We start from the raw sequence: 23,650 nt of genomic DNA, 5'->3' as shown, positions 1-23,650 counted from the left end.
CAGCTTCCTCCAACTTCAGGATCTCTCAGTATCATGAAATTTGTAATTTAGAAAAGATAAGATCTGACATTCATAGATAATTATCTTTAGTCCGCATGACACCCAATCATTAGCTTGTTTTGTTTTAAGAGGGCAAAATAAAAGCAGTTTTCCTTAACTTTAACACTTGCATATTGAGTCAGGCTTAGGCATTAGCTTCAAATTCCCTTTTGTTAGTGTTAAGAAAGCTTCAGCAACCTAGATTTCAGATCAATGACCTAAGGATAGAAAGTTGCAAATAATCACTAATAGTCATGTCTGAGATTTAATTTTTACCCTTCTTGCAAACAAATACATTTGTTACTGTTTCATGGATTCTGGTAGAAAACATAGGCCCCTGCTTCAGAGACAAAGGATTTTATTACAGCACAGCAAGCCACGTGAGCATCAGCGTGATGGTGATGCGTGCGTTCCATTTGTTCTGACTCCTATGGGGGTGGAGCAGAGAGCCGGGTGGAAAATCTGCACACAGTGGGTTTGCGTGCACTTAGAGAAAAGAAGGAAGCATCATGCCCAGGAGTGGTCAAGGGGGAATCCTGAATGTTCAAAATAGATCCATATAACCCCAACTCTTTTTCTACTGATGATTACCCAGAAGTCAAACAAACAAACAAAAAAAGATGAACATGTTTCTGAGGACAATGGCCTTCAGGGACCAAACTACCTCACTAAGGTGTCTAGATTGGGAGGGATGAGGGAGGGAGAGTCAAATATTTTTAAACTGATTTTTAAGGAAGACTTTCCAGATGCTCAGCAATACGAGATTTTTTAAGATGGTAGGGAATGTGGAATGTCCATCAAATACCTTAATAATTAACCCATTTTGGACCAAGCCCATCTGGACCACTTTTTTTGTGACAAAACTATTTTTGAACTCTAAATAGACTGAAAAGCTGAAAACATAACACAGTTGAATTTCAAGCCCTATAGTGCTGTGGCCAGAGTTGGCTGGTTAGATGGGAAACTGAAGTTTCAACAATGGTAAAATAGCAATAGCCCATGAGGGGGTCAAGTTGATGTATTGAATTTGTCAGGAGTAGACAGGGTCAATGTCCCCAGCAGCGTGTCTTCCTTCTCTGCAATACGAATAGTTCGACCTTGGCAGGAATCACAAATCTAACAAACCGCGGTAGCTTCTGCATCTGAAACATCAAATCATTTCCTGTGTATCTAGTCTCTGATGTGTCTCTGTTACCACATCTGGTGTGATAATGAATTCAGGTGGTGATGGCAGTGACCTGGGTGATATAGGGCTTACTTTCTAGATTCTATTTGGTCTCATCAGAGAATGGGCCATTGCAATTGAGCTAAAGAAGAGTATCTTTAATCTGCCACTGTGAGATCTTCTGAGTGGCAGCCAGATGACTAGATCACTAACAACAGTCCAGGTGTCAATAAAATGTAGCAAGGTTCATCAAGGAGAGGGCTGATCAGGGCTGGCAGTACTGACTTGAGAGCATCTGCTTTTGGTTTGTGTAGCTAACCTGGAGGCTGAGCAATGGCAATGGCCCAATGGAAAGCATCAGGTGTCAACTTAGCTAAACTATCATTGCACCAGGCCCTGATATTTAAGGGAGTCTCTGTGACTCTAGGGACCCATTGTTCCTGCTGCTTTACTTCAGGCAGTAGAGTGAACAATAATTTTCTCTTTGAGGAGAAAGTTTCCTTTTCATGTAAAACTGAGATGACATCAAGGCCAGGCTAGCTGCACTAATAAACATGCTATTTCCAAATAACTGGTGAAGCATATCAGGTCCTATCTACCTTGTTAGTCATCAAGTTCAAGTTTACTCACCCAGAAATAAGAATGTCAAACTGGAAAGTCATAAGGTCTACATGAGTAGGTTATTCAGTTCCATCAAGAGCATAGTAGCAGCAGGCCAACAGCTGTTACTTCAAAAGGGGTGTACTTGGTGGCTTGTCAGGCAGATGGCACTGTTTTGCTGGAAAATGACCTCTCTGACTATTCCTACAGCCTTTGCATCTTTAAAATTATGATGTCCCTTTCCCCTTCTGGGATTTTTTATTGGTTCTGTGGGAGCATCCTGGAAAAGACAGTACATGCAACAGACCCTGAGCGAGAAAATTCCCTCCAGTACTCATAGGGTGGGGACACGCAGGCATCTAACACACCATTCCACTATACATTCAGATGTGGGAGCCACAGAAGAGTACACTGAGTCATCCCAGTGGGCCCCACACATGATGTCGCACTAACTCCTTTCAGTTAATGTAAGCCCCATCAAAACCCTAACAGTTGAGTTAGTTTGAGCACCCTTATCCCCTAAGGGAACACAGACCAACAGGATAACAGGTATGTGGGTTAGAGCCCATAGCATCAGCTTCAGGGAGACCACACTTTCTTCCAGCAGGGAATGCATGATGGGTGGGATGGCAGAGGAGACGGTCTCACAGAAGATAGTGCAGGGAGGTAGGGGACAGAGACTTTTTTTTTCTCTTTTGGATCCCTTATTTCAGAGTGGAATGCAAACACAGCATTGCTTTCTTCTCTGTACACTTCCCAGTCTCTTTCTGCCCCCACCCATGTCACTGTGGCTCCAACCTCACAGCCCTCCGGCCTCTGGTCATCCTCTACCCAGGGTTCTGTCTTTGTTGGCAGCCAAGTTGGGCTGTAGCAGGTTCACACACATGGCTGCCTCTGCTTTCTAAGAAATGGTTTTTCATTTACTTTGTTTCAAGCAGCAGCTCATGTGCAGATCAGTTAAACAAACATCCTGTATTTTTGGTCCAACTAAAGATCTTTGTCAAATAACGAGGTCATTTTTGCTGATCTTCTTGCTGTAGAGGTTACTCAGCTCTGCGACCATGAGCCACCTTGCCTTTCAAGTGGCACAGTGAGGCTTACTCTCTCACTGTCATGGTAACAACCTTTCCTCCTCTTGTCTGGAGGAGAGAGAGTTACAACCAAGGCGTCTTTCGGGAAGATGGTTTCAACATTACTTCTCACCACCTGCCTCATTAATAGGTAGGGCAAGGAAAGGTCCTTACTCTGTCTAGCACCCTCTATTCTCGCTTAGGCAAGAGTACTCCCTGTCAGATTTCATGGAGTCCTTTATATCCTTGAACCTGAACCTTGGGGTTTTTCCTCCTTCTCTCAGAAAGCCACCTGTCTCTCAGTATCCTATCCTTGTCACCAAAATTATTGAGTCTGAGATTTTGTTTCTTTATAAACTAATAAGCTAACCTGTTACTGTTTTAAGGATATGAGGATACTGGCGGAAGATACAAGACTCCTGGATCAGAGACACTCACAGCCCAGCAAGTGGCATAAGTATCAACATGTCTTCTTTGGTTCCCCTTGACCCCAGGTTCCATGGAGCGATACAAAAGGCCCACATGAGTGCTGCCTGTACAAGTCAGCTTGCACTGCCCTGAGGAATACTTGTGGAACCTCGTGTTTGAGGGCAAGCAGCAAGCAAGCCTGATCTTTGTCCTGAAGGAAGACTTTGCTTCCCCCTCCCCCAGGGTTATTCACTGCAAACTCAACATTGTAAAATAGCCCGGATAAGCAAGCTCAGTATCATGTGTTCTAGATACACTCAGGAAGGATATTCAGAGCCCATGGTGAGTGCCTCTCCCAACACTGACATTATACATTGATTATATGCTGGATACTCTGCTAAGTCCTTTCCTACCTTATTTCATTTAATCTGCATGACAATTTTGAGTCAGGTACCATTAATATCATCCTCATTTAATGGATGAGAAAACTGACATTCATAGAGTCTAACAGGCTAAATTTGTATAATTGTAAGGGCAGAAACTAATATTGAAACCCAAGTCTGACACCAAAGCCCATTCTCCTATCCACTGTGACAAATGTCTCTCAAGCAGTAGATGTGAGCTATTGTAGTGTTCTTCGGAGTATTTTAATAGATGTAGACTTTTCAGGGTTGGACACTTCCATAAAGACACTTTAATAACTAAGAGGTTTAAATGCCCGCATTAGGAGAGCAGAACACATTTCTGATGAAAATACCTTGATAGTGATTGCCTTCCCTGTGTGGATATAGGGATGTTCATATGACATCTTGAAAGGTAAACATTTGCCTTGGTTTCCACCAGACTGTCCTAGTTTATACCTGTTGTTCCAACATGTTCATTAATAGTGCTCCCACAGAATATCAAAATAATTAATCCTCATGATTCTTAACCTGAGGGTAGTTTTCTTCAGAGAACATAGGGCAAAACCCTAATTGGAAATGTTATGTATCAAAGGAGCATTTTCAAACTTTATATGTAAGAGCAGTCTTTTCAAAACAATTTGAGAATTTATCTACTACACCCAGTAGCAGCTTGATTGACATTTTCTAATGTGCGTCATTGCTCTTCTGATCATTCCTACTTTGTTTTCCAGTTTTCTGATGACTCAGAAACTCCCCATCTATATCTAACAGATAAACCCTGGTCAATGTATACAGGAGACAGATACATTAGGAAGAAATAAAGGCCAGTTTCTACCTTGGAAATTTAGTTCTACATTCTAAAATAATATTTAATACGTATTTTAACTAACCAGGGCTATGTGCATGCCATTAGAAGCTCTAAACAGGAAAAATACTAAACTAAACAGGAAAAAAGCTCTAAACTTTAAATCAATTTCCACCTACACATGCATTACCTAGCAACATGCCTACGTATATCTGAAATATTACTGTGAAACATTCAGAGTGATAAGAGCATGAGTTACAGTTGAGCTTTTAGTTGAAATATAGACATATAGGTGAACATCGAGGTGAGATGAAAATCTAAGGTGAATGATAAAGAATTAAATTTTTGATAATTTCATTATTGGTAAAATTGCATCAGTTTGTAAAAATGACAAGAATGATAATGCAGATAGCAATAAAAACAGCAGGCACTACTTCCAGGAGTTTTCACCCTAATTGGAGAGAGAAGAGACTCTTAAGGAAAGTTATGCAGGTTTCTCCTATCGAAAGTAGAGCATTCCTAAGTAACCTTTCATGAGCCCAAATGGCATAACATGAAGAAGCAATTACTATTAATTTGCATGGAAAAATTTCAAACATTTCCAGATGCAAAAAAAAAATAATCTGTTAGGCTTTTCTGATACCTTAGGACATATTTTGCTAACGGACACTCAAACCAATGTAAAACACAGATGCTCACACAGTTCAAAGCTACAGCCACTTGATGCAGAAATGCTGAATGTAGTTCCCAGGGAAGGAGTTTGAGGGGGTCACTTTTACTGCTCGTGTTGCATACTGCCTCTATAACAGAGCTCGCTGCAAAACAAAGGCCAAATGTCATTTTCACTTTTAACCTTTTTTTCATAAAGCGGAAATCCTCTTTGGATTTCTTCCAGTTAGTGAAAACCGGTACTAACATAGGTCTTTCATAAAAATGAAGTGGCATATTGTAAACTTCAGAAAAACGGGGTGTACTACTGTAATCACGTGGTTGTTTCCTCCCAGGGCAACCTATAGCTTGCTACTTGACCTTTACACAGCATTCTCTTTGGTATGGAGAAACCAGTATGGAAATGGCCCCGAGTGAGAAAGGAGCTTGAAAGTGAAAGTTGCTTTGGGTCTGGACATCTGCAACAGAGAGAGTGAATGTATGCACAGCCTGTGGGAAGAGACATGTGGTTTGAGAGATGTTAAAACCCATTTACTTTTGTTGAATTAGGCCACCTGCTGCACAGCAATATCCTGAGGGAAAAGAGGACAGCTCAGTTTAGATGAGAGAAGGAGTCAAGACCAAAACATGGTAGTTATTTGGATAAGATTTTCAATCTATTGAGTTAGATGCCTCAGGAAGGAGCCCTTGATATTAAAGAGGTTCCAGCATGAGGATCTGGAGTTCCTGAGATTGTAGAGGAAGTATGGAAAGGGAATAAAAACAAAGGTGTGGGGACTTATGCATGAGGAGTGAGGTTTTTCTGCTCAGAGTGTTGTGATTTCATCCTGGAAAGAGCATCTGGCCCCAGTCATTTTTGACCGACATAATATGCCTTATATTTGCCATGTTGTAGGAATAATCATTCAGAATGCCAACCCCTGTGAATCCCATTAGGCTTGCTCTGAGGGGTGGCCCTTCTGAGGGATGAAAATTGTGCAACTTTAGGGAATACCTAAATACTATAATTAAAGTAGCAAATATGCAAGTAGGTAAACTCACAGTTAGAAGTAAGCCAGAAGTTCTAAAGTATTTGGCCTAATTCTATTTAGCTCTTGGGGAAGTCACCTGACCTCTTTACCTGGATTTTTCCCATAGTTAACACAGGGCAAATCACTTCTCCCCTGCCTTGTTTCACGGGAATATATACTGGATACATTTTTTAAAAACTAAGGAGGAGTTCAGTATTATACTGAACATATGGAGTCTTCCTAGATGAACTTCAAAATATTCCATTATTTTTGTTTAAAAAAATGTAAAATTCCACTTCAATTACCCTTCCTTTGTACCATTTTCTTCACAGTGCTATCATTGTACATATTCTGAAATTAACAGACCTACTTCCTGCTGAAGCACCGATAGCAGATAAAACAGGGTTATGGACTCTAAAAAGAATAAAGGCCTATACACAAAAGACTTTTCTCTCCCAGGGGTAAGAAAAATTCAGCTTGAAGGATTGGCAAACACTCAGTACATTATTCAGCATACCTGTATATTATCTGGGTCCAGGCCGGCAAGCCTGCTAAATGGTGAGAACTGCTCTCCGGAGATTAATTCTGTTTCCTTTCATATTCCACATTGAAGCCTCTCTTGTTATAATTTACTTACAGAACTTCAGTTTCCAGGTTACATGCAATATTAAAAGCAGTGGATTCACACGTTTAAATTGCTCTTCTTCCTCGTTCTTGTGCTTGTTTTCAGAAAACACACCAAAAAAAAAAAAAAAAGACCAACTAATTCAAACAACCTTATAATTTACAGATGGAGATTCTGTAGTGCCATCATGGAAGGTTTCTGCCCTCCTCATTGTTAAGCAAATTCTGTTAGGATCATGAAAAGAAGGTAAACTTCTCAAGGAAAATGACTGATAATTACTTCCTAGGACAAAGAGAATGGAGAACCATTGAAATACAGTCTCTTCTCATTTTTAGTCAGACAGGCTTTAATTTTGAAATCCAACACTATTGGGGATGAAATCATAATACCTTTTAAAAGAAAAAGAAAATAAGAAACTTATGCTGTAATTTTGTCCCCATTTATAATCATTTCTTCAAAAAAATTTGTAATTGTGTAATTTTGTATTTATGTAATTCTCTTAAGACTTGAAATTTTTTTTGAAGTGCCACCCCCACACCCCCACCAAAGACCAAATTAGTTTTATATGAGGCTCCTCTTCCCACAGAGAGAAAATTTCTACAATCATCTGATTGATGCACTGTGATATATTATTTGGATGATACCCTTCTCTGTCCTCAATCTTTAATTCACTTGATAAGCATATGAATATCCCCAAATATACCATATGCTCCTCTGCCTTCCCGACCAAGTCTTTAGGCGCTACTTCAAATGTTGCTCCTCAGAGACCCTTCAACTTCGTCCATCTGAGTGTATGCACCCAGTTTCTCATGGTTAGTGCTAGAGGAGTCAAAGTGTATTCCTTCTCTAGGGCTACATCTATTATGTTCGTATTTTAATAGAAAAAAAAAGGAGAAAAACTAAAATAAGACCAAAAAAGAAAAAAGGAAAAAGAAAATGATCCAATAAGCTACTTTCATGTATAGATAGTGAAATCTTGGAAGCCATGTTCTACGAATTCTTCTTTCTCTTGCCCATCAAAGCGAAAGCATACCTATAAGAACCAAAAGTAAATGCCCTCCAACCATAATGCTGTTCAGTCAGAAATAGTAAAATGTAGTGGTTAGGCGGTCCAACCTGGAGCCTGATGTCTAGTCCTGTTCTAATCCTGTTCTGCCCTTGTCATATCTTTGGAAAATTTCTTAAGCTACAAATTTTCAGTTTACCCATTGTCAAATGGGGAGGTTTTACCTACATCATAAGACAATTGTGAGAATTAAGTCAATTACACTGGCAATATTTAGCTCTGGCTAAATACTTAGTATCTAGCATGAAGTATAGGAGTCAGTTATATTAGCTGTTGGCTATGAACCTGTCTTCAGTTCTTTGTGGTCCAGCCCTAAAAGTTTCATCAGATCAACAAAAAGAATCAAAGGAGTTAACAAATACTATTTCTTCATGGAAAAAAAAGAGATTTTTTTTTTAAAAAGTTGGCTTAGAATTTTAAAATAATCCTCATACTTTTGCCCTGAAGCTTGGTTAACCTTGGTGGTAATCAAAATACTTGTTTACTCCCTTTTATCCTTTTTGTAACTTATCAATTTTAGTCTCCTTGATACAGAGTGCTATGAAAATTACTACCTCTGTCTCTTCCACACTTTAAATCAACTGACCCAAAGTAAAATCAATCAATGAACCAATTTCCAGACATTGTCATAAAAAAAATATGGGTCAACTAACTGAAATTATGACTAAAATGTGATTTCAGGAATACAAGGAAAATTAGTCCTGGGAGGAATTAAGTTTTAAAATTGTGATACCACGATGCATTGCATTAGAATATGTGACCTGGACATCAGAAGTTTGGGGCATTAGAAGCACAACAAGGGGAATAACATATGACTTACATTCTCATGAAGTTTGTACTTCTATAGCTGCATGTGGATTTCTACGAGTGTCAGGCCTTATTCCAGTTACTTTCCCATGTGCTGTCTGTCACAAATACTGTAAGCTGGTTCACTCAACTCCATTGCAATTCCCTTTAGCATGTCTTCTTATAATAAAGCCTGGAAAACTAAAAACTACATTTCTAGACTCCCTTGCCGTTAAGAATTTATAGGTATATAGTGGGGAGCTTTTTCTGGTTTTATTGTTTCTGGCTGTGTAGCATTCAAAATTTGTTCCCTCAACTTCCTGGAGCTTCTTTATCTTATCTAATACACTGTGATACATATCTTTCTGGTTAAACTAGTGTATTAGGGTTTTGCAGGGAAATCGATCCGAAAGGATAGATATAGAGAGATTAATTTTAAGAAATTGGCTCATGCAATTGTGCAGCTTGACAAAACCAAAATGTACATGGAAGGCCAGCAGAATGGAGACAATTGTGGTTCCAGTCCCAAGATCTTCTGCTGGCAAAATTTCCTCTCCCAGGGAGGTCAGTCTTTTTCTATCAAGGGTTTCTATTGATTGGTTTTTTTGGGGGTGGGGGGTGGGGGGTGGATTCCTGGGTGGCTCAGCAGTTTAGCTTCTGCCTTTGGCCCAGGGCATGATCCTGGAGTCCCAGGATCAAGTCCCACATTGGACTCCCTGCATGGAGTCTGCTTTTCCCTCTGCCTATGTCTCTGTCTCTCTCTCTGTCTTTGTCTGTCATGAATGAATACATAAATAAAATCTTAAAAAAGAAAAGAACTGGATATGGTCCATCCACACTATGGAGAATAATTCACTTCACTCAAAATCTGTTGACTGAAATGTTAACCTCACCTTAAAAAAATGCCTTCACAGAAAGATCTAAAATGTTTGACCAAGAATCTAGGTATCATGACCTCACCAAATTGACACATAAAATTAACCATCACAACTAATTAGAGTGGATTTTGTGGTCCACAAATGAAAAACTCTAATATCACTTCATTTCACACAACCTCACAATAAAAGGAGGGTTAAGAATTGCAATCCTTGTTTTATAGATGAAGAAACCAGTTTAGGAAAATGTTTTGCACTGCCCTGTGAAGTTAAAAAGCTGAAGATGTTTTGAAGCCAGATTCAAGATCCCAAATCCACGCTCCTTTGATTACAGTTCTGTTGCCAGTAAATTCTTTTAGGAAGATAAAGCTAAGCACACGGAAAAATTAAGAGCTAATACAAGAACAACTACTAACCCTAAATGTAAAAAGAAGTTATATATCTGTTACGGATCTACAATATGGGTCTAGAGTAGAGTTTTAAGGAAAAAGTGGATTTTAAGTTAGAAAAGATTTATGTATACATGAAGGAAAGAGGAAAAACATTCCAGAAAAAGGAAACAGAACAAAACAAATGCAAGGAGTGGATATAGACCTGAATATGTGGAGGTTGGTTAAGTGTCTGGGCTGACTACAAAAGTAGTGAGGGAAAAATTTGATGTCTAGTTTGGAACAGATTATGGTACTGTTAAAATCGATAACATAGGTGACAGTCACAGGTTCTTGTGCTGAGACGCATCTTGATAAATGTGGTGGTCAGCTATTATTCCTATTCTAGTGGTTCCTGGTCTTCATTTCTAGTCTTGGCACACCAACTCTGTATTTCCACCTGACCCCAAAACATGTTTTATAACCACCTCAAATCTCTCATTCCCAATGTCAACCATTTTTCTCCTAGACAGGCTCTTTTTTAAACAATGAAATTGCTATTTCTCCCAGTCTTCCAGACTACATCTTTTATGTTTCCCTCTTTTTGTCCCCTGGATCTAATGTTCAACAGGGCATCATTTCTTCATTTCAATTGTCACTTGAGAGCCTGGTAAGATTTAATGCATCTCCCTCCATGTGCCCGGATTACAATAATAGCTTCCTAACAGATATCTCTGTTTCTGGCATAAAGGAGGGTTGTAGAAAAATATGCTTATGTTCTCAACACAGTGACTGGCTCTCCTAATTCTGAATGTTATTTACAGCTTAGGTAGTAAAAAGGCTACCTCTTCTCTAAAGATTTGGCATAATTCTTAGAGAGAAGTGAGTGTATTAGATATATTCCCCAACCCCTGCCCCTAGGCAGAATTAATTATTCCCATAGGACTCTAAACTTGTCTAAAGATGGGATATATCACACTGTTTTATAGTTAATTATTTATATGCCTGTCTACCCCCAAAGAGTAAGATTTTTAATCCAGCACCATACCATTTTTTCACCATTAAGCTCTACCCTCTAACCTGTCATATCTTCACTTCTGTGTAGCAAATTTAGAGCTAATTATCATTATAATTACTGTTACAAACAATTATTTCACATAGCTCTTCCTCCATCTTTCTTGGCAAAGCCCCATCTCTGATTAAATTTACCTATCTTGCCCTTTCATGCCTGCCTCCAAACAATTGAATTTTGCTGAGAGTAATATAAAATCAGGATAACGGATCTCACTATAAATGCATGAACACAAATATGAAATTATCACGCAACACAACAATATTTTCATACTTCTTATTTTTGTTTTACCACTTTCCAATTGACTAGCTTGCACCCTGAACTTGCTCCTGGAACCACCTATATTTCCCTGCTTCACATTCAGCTAATGGTTTTACTTCATATTTAAAATTTTAAAAGGAAGCAATCCAGCCATTAGTCTCTCCTCTACTCTCCACAAATCTGCTGATAAACCACTGTTTGCACACATACTTCCCCTTCCTTCCTGCAATTGCACATGAACTGTTGTTGCTAGAGTCCACTTATATCCTGGATTCCAGACACTTTCCTTCTCAGGATCTTTGTTCCTGAACTTTTTCTGCACCAGTAAGTTTCTCTTTTCTCCTCTCTCAATCTCCCTTCCTTTCCTTCCCCCGCTGGATTATATCTATCATCTCTCATTTTTTTAAAAAGTATTTTCATTGACCCTAGATCCTCCTCCAATAACACCCCATTTATATCCTCTTCATGGTTAAAGTCTCACCTCCACTTTTCCACCTCAGTCTCTTCTCAACTCACTCCAGTTAGGCTTCTCCTTATATCCTTCCACAGAGACTGCTTTTAATAAGGCAAACACTGACCTCCATATTGCCAAACCCAAAAGACACCTCTCTCTTCTTATTTTACTTGATCTCTCAAGAATGTTTTGTACAACTGATTGCTTCGTTTTTTGTTTAAGATTTTATTTATTTATTTGAAAGTGAGAAATAGCAAACATAGCAGGGGAGGAGGAGAAGAGGGGCAGAGGGAGATTGAGAAGCAGACTCCCAGGTGAGGGGGGACTCCCACTCAAGGCTAGGTCCCAGGAAACTGAGATCATACTTATTTATTCATGAGAGACACACAGAGAGAGGCAGAGACATAGGCAGAGGGAGAAGTAGGCTTCTTGTGGGAAGCCTGATGTGGACAGTACTCGATCCCAGGACCCTGGGATCACAACCTAAGCCAAAGGCAGATACTCACCCACTGAGCCACCCAGGTGCCCCCGATTGCTTCTTGAAAGGCTTTCACCTCCTAGCTTCAGTGAAGGATTATTTTCCTATTACTGGTCTCTCTATCTCAGTGTCCTACTTGCTCAGATCACTACATTTTAGAGTGATATGGGACTCACTGCTGGTAATTTTTTCTTCTCCTTTTATACACTTTAGGTAGGTTAGTCTATTTGGTACCATGATTTTAAATATCATCTAGTTAGCAATGTATTCCATACTTCTATGTCTAAACCTAACCTAGTCTCCAAACTCGTATATCTAACTGCCCTTTTTATGTCTCTATTTAGATGCCGTCTATTCAACTAAAACTTGACATCACCATCACAGAACTCCTTATTCCTACCCATTTACCCTCACAAACTTTTTATTACGAATTTTCCCCATCTTAGTGCTAATTTATTATCTAAATAGGTGCTCAAGCCAAAAAATGCTGAGACCATTACTGATTCATCTTTATTTCTACCTCCCACACTTAGTACATTAGTAGGATCTATAGACCTTCCTCAAAACATATGTCATATCTATCTACTTTCTGTTTCCCCTCTTGCCCCTTAATATGCCATTTCTACACAATACCCAGTGGGATCCCATCAAACTACAAACCAGCTTATACTATTTCAATGTTGCTCCCCCCTTCATCTTCCCATCAAACAGCACAAAATGCAAAACTTTTCCCTGACTTACATCTAGCGTTTATCCTATAAGACTCTTTCCCTCAACCATCATGCTTCCTCTGTACTTCCTTCGGCTCAAGCACAGCAGATGTGTTCCTACCTTGGAATTACCTGGAGACCCTGGATCGAGTCCCACGTCAGGCTCTCTGTATGATGCCTGCTTCTCCCTCTGCCTGTGTCTCTGCCTCTACCTCTCTGTCTCTATGAATAAATAAAATCATTAAAAAAAAATTCTTGCAACAGCCTTTTAAGGCATGTTCTGTTACTCTGTCCATTTTACAGATTAAGAAACTGAGCTGCAGAAAGATCAGTTAACTTGCCTAAGATCACCCAGGTAGTAGGTCATAGAGTTGGGACTTAGAATCCAAACCTAAGCAGTTTGTCTCAAAAGCTTGTTTTTGAAAAAGATAAGGTATATACAGGATGCCTGGATAGCTCAGTCAGTTAAACAATCAACTCTTGATTTCAGCTCAGATCATGATCTCAGGGTTATTGATTGAGCCCAAAGTGGCACTCTGCATCGGACTCTCTCTTGCTTTTCACAATGGGCTCCATGCTGGCCATGGAGCCTACTTAGGATTCTCCCTCTCCCTCTCTCTCTGCCTCTTTCTTTCTCTCTAATAAAAAAAAAAAAAAAAAAAAAAGATAAGGTATATAAAGTAGTTGTCGTATTGCCTAGCACCCATTATTTTCTCAGTGGGTGACTATAATTTACCAGCATATTGAATTTCTAGAGAACTACACAAATGCAAAGTATTTGGTTTTGTTATCTTTAAGACTTTGTCTTTTCTCAGCACTTAGTAATAAATGCCTAAAAAGCTATATTTACAGAAGAATAGAATAAGATGTGTTTACCTGGTTACTCTGATCAAGATAGACAACCATATAGACAGTCTTGGCTCCCAGTGATTTATTTAAGGAAGCCTAATACAGACTTTAAATATAGGTCTTTTTAAGGAACTCAATGAGTATGTAGGCAGTAGAAAAGTATCTAACTTCCCAGAAGTATATTTGGCATTATGGGATCAAGTTGGAACTAACTGGAGAACAAGTAAAATTATTAAAGAATAGTATAGGTCCACATTTTTAAATGCCATTCTGTGTAGATAGAAAGTAAATCTAGTGAAAGTTTAAAGGAGAAAGATCACCGGATTGCCTTATTTAGAAGTTTGATATGACGTTTCTAACTTTAGACAGTTATGTCACCATTAAATTACTGTGGAAATCAAGCTATATTTTAAATGAATTCTGCTTGGTGACTAAAAGGGTTCTAAATAAATTAAAATCCAAGTTTTCAACAAGTGTAAGAGGAACTTGATACATGCTTATTGTCAGAATGACATATAGCTTTATATACTTCAGGCTCTGTTTGCATCAAGTATAACTAGAACTTTTTATAAATCATTATAAATTCTAAATGTTAAAATCTAAATAGTCCTAAGTACAAATTTCCTAGATGACCAGATACATGTCTTGGAAAAGATGAAGCAAATTTAGCAAATTCTCTCAGGGAAAAGGAACTCTAAGATGATGTAATGTTAAGTAGTTAGCACTATAAATATATTGAAAATGAATTGGACAAAGATAACTCCTGCTGTTGAACCATATGGAAGACACTTAAGGAAGGAGTTGGTGTTGGTTGTGTTTATCTTCGCTACATAAACCCAACTGCACTCTAGGTATTAACATTAACTTTTGAAATCACAGTTGTTAAATTTTGAACAGAAGTAGGATATGGTTGCTATAATTTTACTACTTCTTTTAAGTGATGGAAACCTATGTATGAATTTCTGAGAACCTAGGACAGTTGAATTTTTTAGTGAATTGAACTAAAACAGCTTCCATTCCGTAAGAACAAATTGCACTGAGTTAATCAAAATAATATTAGGCTTGAGATGTAATATTTTTAGATGAAGATAAGCTAAGTTGGGAAAAAAGCATAGAAAGGAAAAGAAAATGAAAGAAGAAAATGGCTGGAATAACTATGGCCCTTAATAAATAGTTTGTTAATAATCACTCTTCTATATCTTAATTTGAGGACTCAGGAATATTCAAATTCACTATACTGGTTCCTTAAACTTGAAAAAAAAGTGCCTGTTTTTTAATAGATACAGTTTGGAGGCTTAATTCTCAGCATATCAAAGAATAGTTCTGCCTCCCTCATTTTTCTTCCCATGATATTTGTAATGATTCACTCACCAGTGCAAGGAAATATTGTGAAAATATTGTTTATGCATATGGAAAGCTGGTCTGCTTAAAAATAGGAAGTTATTTCCAAATTTAAAATGTATCTAAAGCATGAATTCTCCTTTGAAATGTCTTATAATAATGACAGAGAAAGGATTTAACTAAAAATGTTAAGTACACATTGATGGCTAAAACAGTTAATATAATTATTGTAATTTTGCAATTACTAATATAATATAGAAGATTTATCCCCAAGACAGGGGACCCTAAGTACAGAGGTAAAGGTAATAGATATTCCACAAGGAGATGATGAGGCTCTGGGATGAGACCTCTTTCAATCCAGGCTCTAGCCATCTCTGCATTGTAAATAAGTGAAAATAAAGTTTGAACAAGCCACCCTGAAGTTAAGCCTTTCCATAGACCATGGTATTCCTTTGGAAGTATCACTCCTACCTGAGTCCCTACTACAGCTCAGCTCATTAGCCAAGGACGTTTCCCTGACTATCTCTGCCACTCATGGAAAGCTGTGTTCTCTATCAACCTAAACAAGCTAAGAACCAGGAGAGAGATTTCTTCCTTAAATATTTTGGGTAAATAGAGCAAGAAATAACAAAATACCTTTTTACAAAAATCAAAGCTTTGTTCTTGGTTTGCCTGTACATAGGATTAAGGTAAAACTGACTCTTAGGGAGGAAGCTAATAAATCTTAATAATGGTTTTGAATTAAAATCCAAACCCAAATCTTAAAAAAAAAAAAAAAGAAAGAAAGAAAAGGAGTGCTTGAAAAGCACTGCCTTAGGCTGCTAAAGACTTCACAGTGCATTTCTGTGGAGAGCCAAATGCTTATTTCTGATAATAGAGAAAGAGCAAAATGTGCTAGTTAGAAGACTAATTTCTTACGATGACATGAGAGTTAAATGAGTTGTATGAAGTCTCTCAAAGTTCCAGGTGAGATTTCAACCCCAAACCCCAGTCCTCAGTAGCATCTCTGAATAAACTACCTACCACCCCACAGTCAAGCAGCATTCCATCAATTATGAGTGCTCTGACAGACAAAAGTATAAGGTCTGGGCCAAATCTTTTACCTCCCATGGGAAATTTCCTTAGTGAAAGCAGTAGCTGGTTGATGATTAAGTCCATGCCTAAATATCACTTGTGCCTAGAAGCATCCTAGAAAATTCCATTCCAACAAGACCAAATATCGATGCAGCCACCATAGAAAGCTGCCTGTTAAAGCCCTGTAATGTCACACACTTAACACGTTTTCTCCCCAGAGGGAGAAAAGCATTTTATAAATGCTCCACCCTGTAGAAAAGATTGGTGGCCACATAGATTTTACAGTCTGTATTGATTTCCTGAGTGGAAATAACAGATGCTGTTAATGAAACTTCTTGTGGGTATACATGCAACGTAACCTATCGCATCTCCCTTGGAGGTGAAATGTAAGTTCTTCCAGTCTGAGGTTAAGCTCATGTGTGCCTGCCAATAGCAACAGGGTGCACGCAGCAGTCTAAAGTTTACCTCTGGGGGAAATTTTTATCTATTAGGAAAAAGAGTTACTTTTAACCTTGGTTACCACCTTCAAAACAAAGGATAAAGAGATTTCAGACTTCTTAAAATCTATGCAAGAGAACATGTAGAGAACATAATAACAGAGAAAGAAAATAAGCACGTGTATTACTGATCTGTCATCTTCTCTAAGAGAAATTATCACCCAATAAAAATCTTGTTAGCACCATTTGCTTTAAATATCTGAGCCCTGAAAAAAAAAAATATATATATATATATTTATATATCTGAGCCCTGGTGGCTCAGTGGTTTAGTGCCACCTTCAGTCCAGGGCATGATTCTGGAAACCCAGAATAGAGTCCCAGGTCGGGTTCCCCGTGTGGAGCCTGCTTCTCCCTCTGCCTGTGTCTCTGCCTATCTGTCTGTCTGTCTGTCTCTCTCTCCCCCTCTATGTCTCCCATAAATAAATAAATAAAATCTTTAAAAAAGAAATCTGGTATCATCACTCATGGTTTGTAAAAAGATAAACCTAGGTAGCTTTTGGTAAGTATAAATTACTACTACTTTGACTCAGAGTACCTTGAAGTACTCAAAGTACCATAGTTAATTATTTTTTAGAGCAAACATAAACTAAAAACTCTTGTCTAATTTAAAACCTGAAAAAAAAATTGGTAAAGCTGAAATATTGCCTTCCTTGATAGAAACTTGTTCCTCTGGAATACTCTTTAAAGATATTCTCTTAGTCAGTATTTCATGGACTAGACATATTATGAACAATTTTTTCTGTTCCTGTTTTTTTTTTTTAAATTAAAGAAATGGTTAGAGCAAAGTGGGTTTTATCTAATACAGAGGAGAGAAGATTGAGACTAATATAATTTAATAATATGTTCATGTGTATGGAACATAGTTCTTCAAGGTACCAACGCTTGCTATTTAATATTCCATATATCCAAGAATAAGGGAGTATCTAGAGTTCCAGTATAAAAAACACAATAACAAGAATTTCAGCATGATTACAGAATAGGAGATCTTCAGGCTTCAGTTCATTTTTTTTTTTTCAGTTCATTTTTAACACAATGATTTGAAAGAGATCTACCAACACAAGTGCTTTTGTGGGAGCTTTGGGATCCAGGTAGGAGATTCTAAAACCCTGTTGAAGTCCAGTATTAACAGTGCTGTTTTTGGAAGGCAGGACTGCACCCTGGTGGCAGACTAAACAAACATGGTCTCACCTGCTGACTTAAAAGCAGCCTTATTCCCTTATGGACTTGGCTCTAGCCCTGTTTGGTCATGGTGCAGCAACCAGTGTCATCCAGCAATGAACCCAGAGGAGCATACCTATCTGTGGCCCCAGTAACAGGCTTTCCAGCCACAGACCCAACTGTGGACCCTGATGCAGCCTTGTGACCTGGCTCCAGCCCTGCTCCACCACCAGTCCAGAATTAATCCTACTCTCACAGAGACCTAGTAGAAGACATGCCTATCTGTACCCTCCACCTGTACCTCCCCCTTCCCCGTTCCAGTATTACTGGCCAGCCAACCTTAATCCTGAGACTGCAAATTCTGAAGCAGCCCTATGACTTGGCTCTGGCTCCCTCTACCACAGTTCTGCAGGTTATCCTGCCTACCCAGAGAGCCACCAGAAACCCAGAGGGAGCCTCCTCAGGAACCCAGTGGGAACCATCTATGCTTCTGGCAATAGGCCCACTGTCTGTCAAAAGCAGCCCTGTAACTGGCTCCCACCATGCTCAACAAAGGTCCCAGAGGCAATTTTGTCAAAGTCAGGATCTGGCAGGAACTATGCCTGCCCACGTCTCTAATGATAGGCCTGCCAACTGCAGACCCAGAAACAGCCATGTGACCTGGAACTAGCCCCACTTGAGTAAAATCCTGGAAGCAGACCCATTAGTCTGCAAACCCAGCAGGAGAAGGTCTTTAACTGCCAAAACTAGTCTGTAAACACACGAGAAAGTATTTGCTCCTCAAATGCATGGATATAAATTCAAGGCTACATGGATGGTGAGTAATCAGCCAAACAAAACTAATAAAGCTCCAGTAACCCATCTCATATATTGAGACTTTTTATCACGAGTGAGTCAAATGCATTTGACAACTTTGCAACTTTGTCAAATGAATTTTCTGAATTTATTGAGATTTGGCAAAACTCAACATTCATTCAGTAAGGTTATAGGATACAAAATCAACCTATGAAAATCAGTTACATTTCTATACACTACAACAAATTACCTGAGAAATTAAAACAATCTCATTTACAATTGCATCAAAAACAATTAAAATTCTTAGGAATAAATTTAGCCAAGGATGTAAAAGATCTGTACACTGAAAACTAAGATATTGATGAAAGAAATTGAAGAAGACACAATTATATGGAAAGATACCACATGCCCATGTAACAAATGACCATAGGAGAAAAAAAAGAGAGGCAAACCAAGAAAAAGGCTGTTGACTATAGAGAAAAACTGAAGGTTACTGGATGGGAGATGGGTGGGGAGATGGGTTAAATCCATGATGGGTATTAAGGAGGGTACTTGTGATGAGCACTGGGTGTTTTATGTAAGTGATGAATCACTGAAATCTACACTGCATGTTAACTAACTGGAATTTAAATGAAAATTTGAAGGAACCCACCCCAAAAAACAAAACAACAAAAAACGACCAAACAAAAATACACAATCTACCCAAAGCCATTTATAGATTCAAATGTAATCCCTATCAAAATTCCAATGACAAAAAAATTCCAATGACATTTTTCACAGAAAGAAAAAAACAATTCTAAAATTTGTATGAAACCACAAAAGACCCTGAATAGCCAAAACAATACTGAAGAAGAACAAAGCTGGAGGCATCATTCTTCCTGATTTCAAACTATATTACAAAGCTGGTGTAATCAAAACAGTATAGTTCTGGCATAAAAGCAGACACATAGACCAATACATAGAGTTGAAAACCCGGAAATAAACCCATGCATATATGGTCAAATAATATTTGACAAGGAGCCAAAATTACTCAGTGGGGCCAGAATATTCCCTTCAGTAACTGGTCTTAGGGAAACTATATTCACATGCAAAAGAGTGAAATGGGACCCCTATTTTACACCACTGACAAAAATTAATTCAAAATGTATTAAAGACTTAAGTTTTTAATATTTTTCTAGAGAAGACCTATTTATCCAAATTCTTTTTATAATTTTCCAAAATATTTTTAGATCTATATTTTATCCAGAAATATCACTGTCATCCAATGGCATTAACATATGTTGTAGATATGTTTCCTAGTAGATATGATAAATTAGCTTATGTACAAGCATACTTCTAAATTAAAACCTACTTCTGTATTTGTGTGTGTGAGCGTTTTCCCTATAATTGAAAGGTAGCTTTATTTAGAGCTGGAGTCATGAGTTTTGAGTCAGACTCTTCTATTATTATCTGTGCAATCTTGAGCAAGTCATTTAACCTAAGTCTTGGTATTTTCAGTGGGTTAATAATCATAATGACTATTTTGGCATTTCACATAATTGCTGTAAAAGAAAATGATAATTGATAAAGAAGTGCTTTTCAGTCTGCCACCATATATTTGTAAATATCATATAGCAATATTTAAAAGATATTATGTTCACTGGTATAATATAAAAATCTCCTAGTTGCTTTGTGTTTCAAATTTAAGATCTTGTAAGCCTCCAACAATTATAAAATCATCTAGAGATTATAAATTTTTAACGTATATGGTAGCTAATGACACAAATGAATACAAAAGAGATTAGAAATTACTTCATACTTTTAAATAAATTTTATTTTCATTTTTCTTCCTTTGCAGCTCACTATATTATTTATTTTACACTGGAATCACTAACAAATCAAAGGAAGTACTTTAGTTGAGTATGTTGACATTATATCTTGCTCTCAAAATTAGTATAACTGGGAGACAATGAAACTTGATGACATCAATTTTAACTAGTATACAGTTGTATTAAAATATAAATTATCAACAATCATACACCCACACAAACAGACACATATACTTTTTTTCTGCTTTTGATTAAGAGTCTGAGGCTACCATTTTCCCTGTTGCTACCTCCCAATATGCAGTCCTTTATACGCTTGGCATGCTCTGCCTCCAGATACCTCCATACCAGCTATCCTGTCTCAGTCTGCATTGTCTCCAACCTATTCAAGCCCCATCACTGCCCAGCCAATGTCACAGCCCCAACTGATATAGTTGATTTCTCTTGGGCACATCTTCAATCCTTTCCTCATAAAGCAGAATAAATAACATAAGTAAAATCACATTACCCATCTATTTTTTTTTGTTTTTGTTTTTTTTAATTTTTATTTATTTATGACAGTCACATAGAGAGAGAGAGAGAGAGGCAGAGACATAGGCAGAGGGAGAAGCAGGCTCCATGCACCGGGAGCCCGACGTGGGATTCGATTCCGGGTCTCCAAGATCGCGCCCTGGGCCAAAGGCAGGCGCTAAACCGCTGCGCCACCCAGGATCCCTACCCATCTATTTAAAACCCTCCAACAGCTGCTCTCTGCACTCAGAATAAAAGACATCTATCTTAATTTGGCCTAGCCCCAATCCTCCGCATGATCTGCTGCCTCTCTCCTTCCTGACCTCATTTCATCTCTTCTCACACCACTCTTCTTCCAAGACTCATTACACTGGTGCTTTCGTACTCTGTGACTCCTGTATTTGCTATTTCTTCCTTCCCAGAGAGCAGCGTGAAGGGATCTTACTCATCCAACACTGAATGAGGGCTTTAACATCATCATATTTTTTCTATTAGTCTATTTCTACTATCTAGCTAAAATAAATGGGTATGTAGTGGATTAAGAGAAGTATGCTTGTTATACAGTGATAGATACCAGGAACTCTCTTGGTTCTCCTCTTAAAAGAGTAAATCCCTAAAATCTTCTCATATAAAAATTCTGAAGCTACTCTCCACTGCCTCTACTTGAAAGAAATCTCAGACCTTTCTATGCACTGCTCCCTTATGTCATCCAGATCTTAGCTTAAATATCCTCTCCTCAGCGAGGCCTTTACTGACCATCCAATCTGAACATTGTTAGTCATTGTCTTCATATCGCCTTTTGTTCCTTGTTTATAGCCATTGTCAATCCCATAATAGGTATTCAATAAATGTAAGTTGAATGAACGATGGCATTTTAGTTTGTGTGCATGTACAAGAACTTGACAAGTACATAAGCAGCATGTTATGATAAGACCATATTTTCATAAGCAAATCTCTCTTTTTGAAGTTTCCCTTAACAGGATCAAAGTTAATTAGTTAATGTATTCTATTTCTCTACGGACATGAAGAGAAGAGAAAGAAAAGCCAAATAATTCCCCAAATATTTTTCACTAGTTATTTTTCCTATTCATCATTTTATTTTGGCTCTTTTATTTTAACTTATATTTTTTCAGATAAAGACAAGTTGTCAGGTATATGAGTCTTTGGGAATACTATCACTCACTTGGATTATTTTAAGGCCAATTAAAGGGAAAACAATAACAACTGCCAGCCTTCGTTTCCCAAAGTGACGGGTCATGGTTCTGTGTTGTGTTATGGTGTATATAGTGAATATATACGCATATTTTAGTTTCAAAACAGTAAGTCTTGAAGACATGTTTCCTAAACCCCTTATGCTTACTATGAATTTATGCCAATATTTTAACTCAAAGTTACCAAAATACTGAAAGCAACTTGAGATCTCATAGGAAGATTTTAAATGTTAGGATTTCTGTTAATATGTAAACAGGTTTCCATATCAAGATTAGCTTCAGGTCACATTGCTTGAAAAGAAGGCATCACAGTTTTAGCTATTTTATGATTCAGTTTGGCATTTGCAGCAAGAAATTCAGGCTACCACCAAGACTTCACTATCTACTGTCTCAACACCATTTACAGTCCAATGAGGCAATCTGCTGAAATGTTCTGCATCTCTATTTTGTCTCTCAGCCACTCTTGTGCTTCTCCACCTTGGGATATAATTTTGGAAGATTCAATATGACATATTTTTTTAAGATTCTTGACAGACTGAAAGGAATGTAAAGAAAAAGACCCCAAGAAACAAAACAAAACAAAACCCAAGTATTTTATTTTAAATCTGATTTTAAAAGCCTGACATTCTTGTATCGCATTCGTTTCATTAACAATGATTAATTATAGCATTCAATTTTTTAAGAAAAAAACAAAGAAAAACCTTTACCTGATTTGCAAAGACAGCAAGGAAAATGTTCATTCATTCCAAAACATATTGATAAATTTATTAAGAGATTGCAATGTGCTAAGTGCTATGGAGAATACAGATGGAATCATATATTGTTTTTTTTATATTGCTTCTTTATCACTTTATTATATAGAGGAAAAATAAGAAATGTAAATATTTAACTATAAAGTAAAAAAACGATCTGATCTTTTCTGCATCTTTCCAGATGCAGTTGAATGTGAGTGAAGAAAATCACAAAATCAAGTTGAGAAATTTCCATTTCAAATCTCAATTGGGCACACAATAGTGCCCATGAAATTTTATCTGCTTCTGCAATAAACTCACTTTCCCACTTTCAGAGGCAACACCTAAAAACTCTCCTCTCTCCTCTAGGAGTCAGGTTTATGTTCTGCAGCTCCCATGCTGGAAGGCCTTTTTTTTTTTTTTTTTTTTTTAATTATTTATTTATTTATTTATTTTTTTGGAAGGCCTTAACCAGCACTTCATTGACAAAAATGGAAGCTATCTGATTCCCAGCTCTCACATTCCCACAACGAAATCTGTGCTCTAGCTACCCCTGCATCTATCTTCTCTTCTTCAGAATAAAATGATAGACTGCCATTTTTTTTTAGACTGCTTTTTTTTTTTTTTAGACTGCCATTTCTGTGGCCAAAGGCCACTACCTCCTTCCTTGTCCCTTGGGTCAAATCTTTAGAGTCTTTCTAAAACATGTGCTGCCTTGACTTCCTCTTCTTGTATCTTCAGTCTTCTTTTCTTCACTGGATCATTAGTGGACATGGTCTTCCATGTGAAAGAAGAGAAACTTGCCACAACACCA

The sequence above is a fragment of the Vulpes lagopus genome, chromosome 4 (genome assembly GCF_018345385.1).
Source record: "Vulpes lagopus strain Blue_001 chromosome 4, ASM1834538v1, whole genome shotgun sequence".
Classification (NCBI taxonomy): domain Eukaryota; kingdom Metazoa; phylum Chordata; class Mammalia; order Carnivora; family Canidae; genus Vulpes; species Vulpes lagopus.
Note: the sequence above shows the minus strand (reverse complement) of the source record.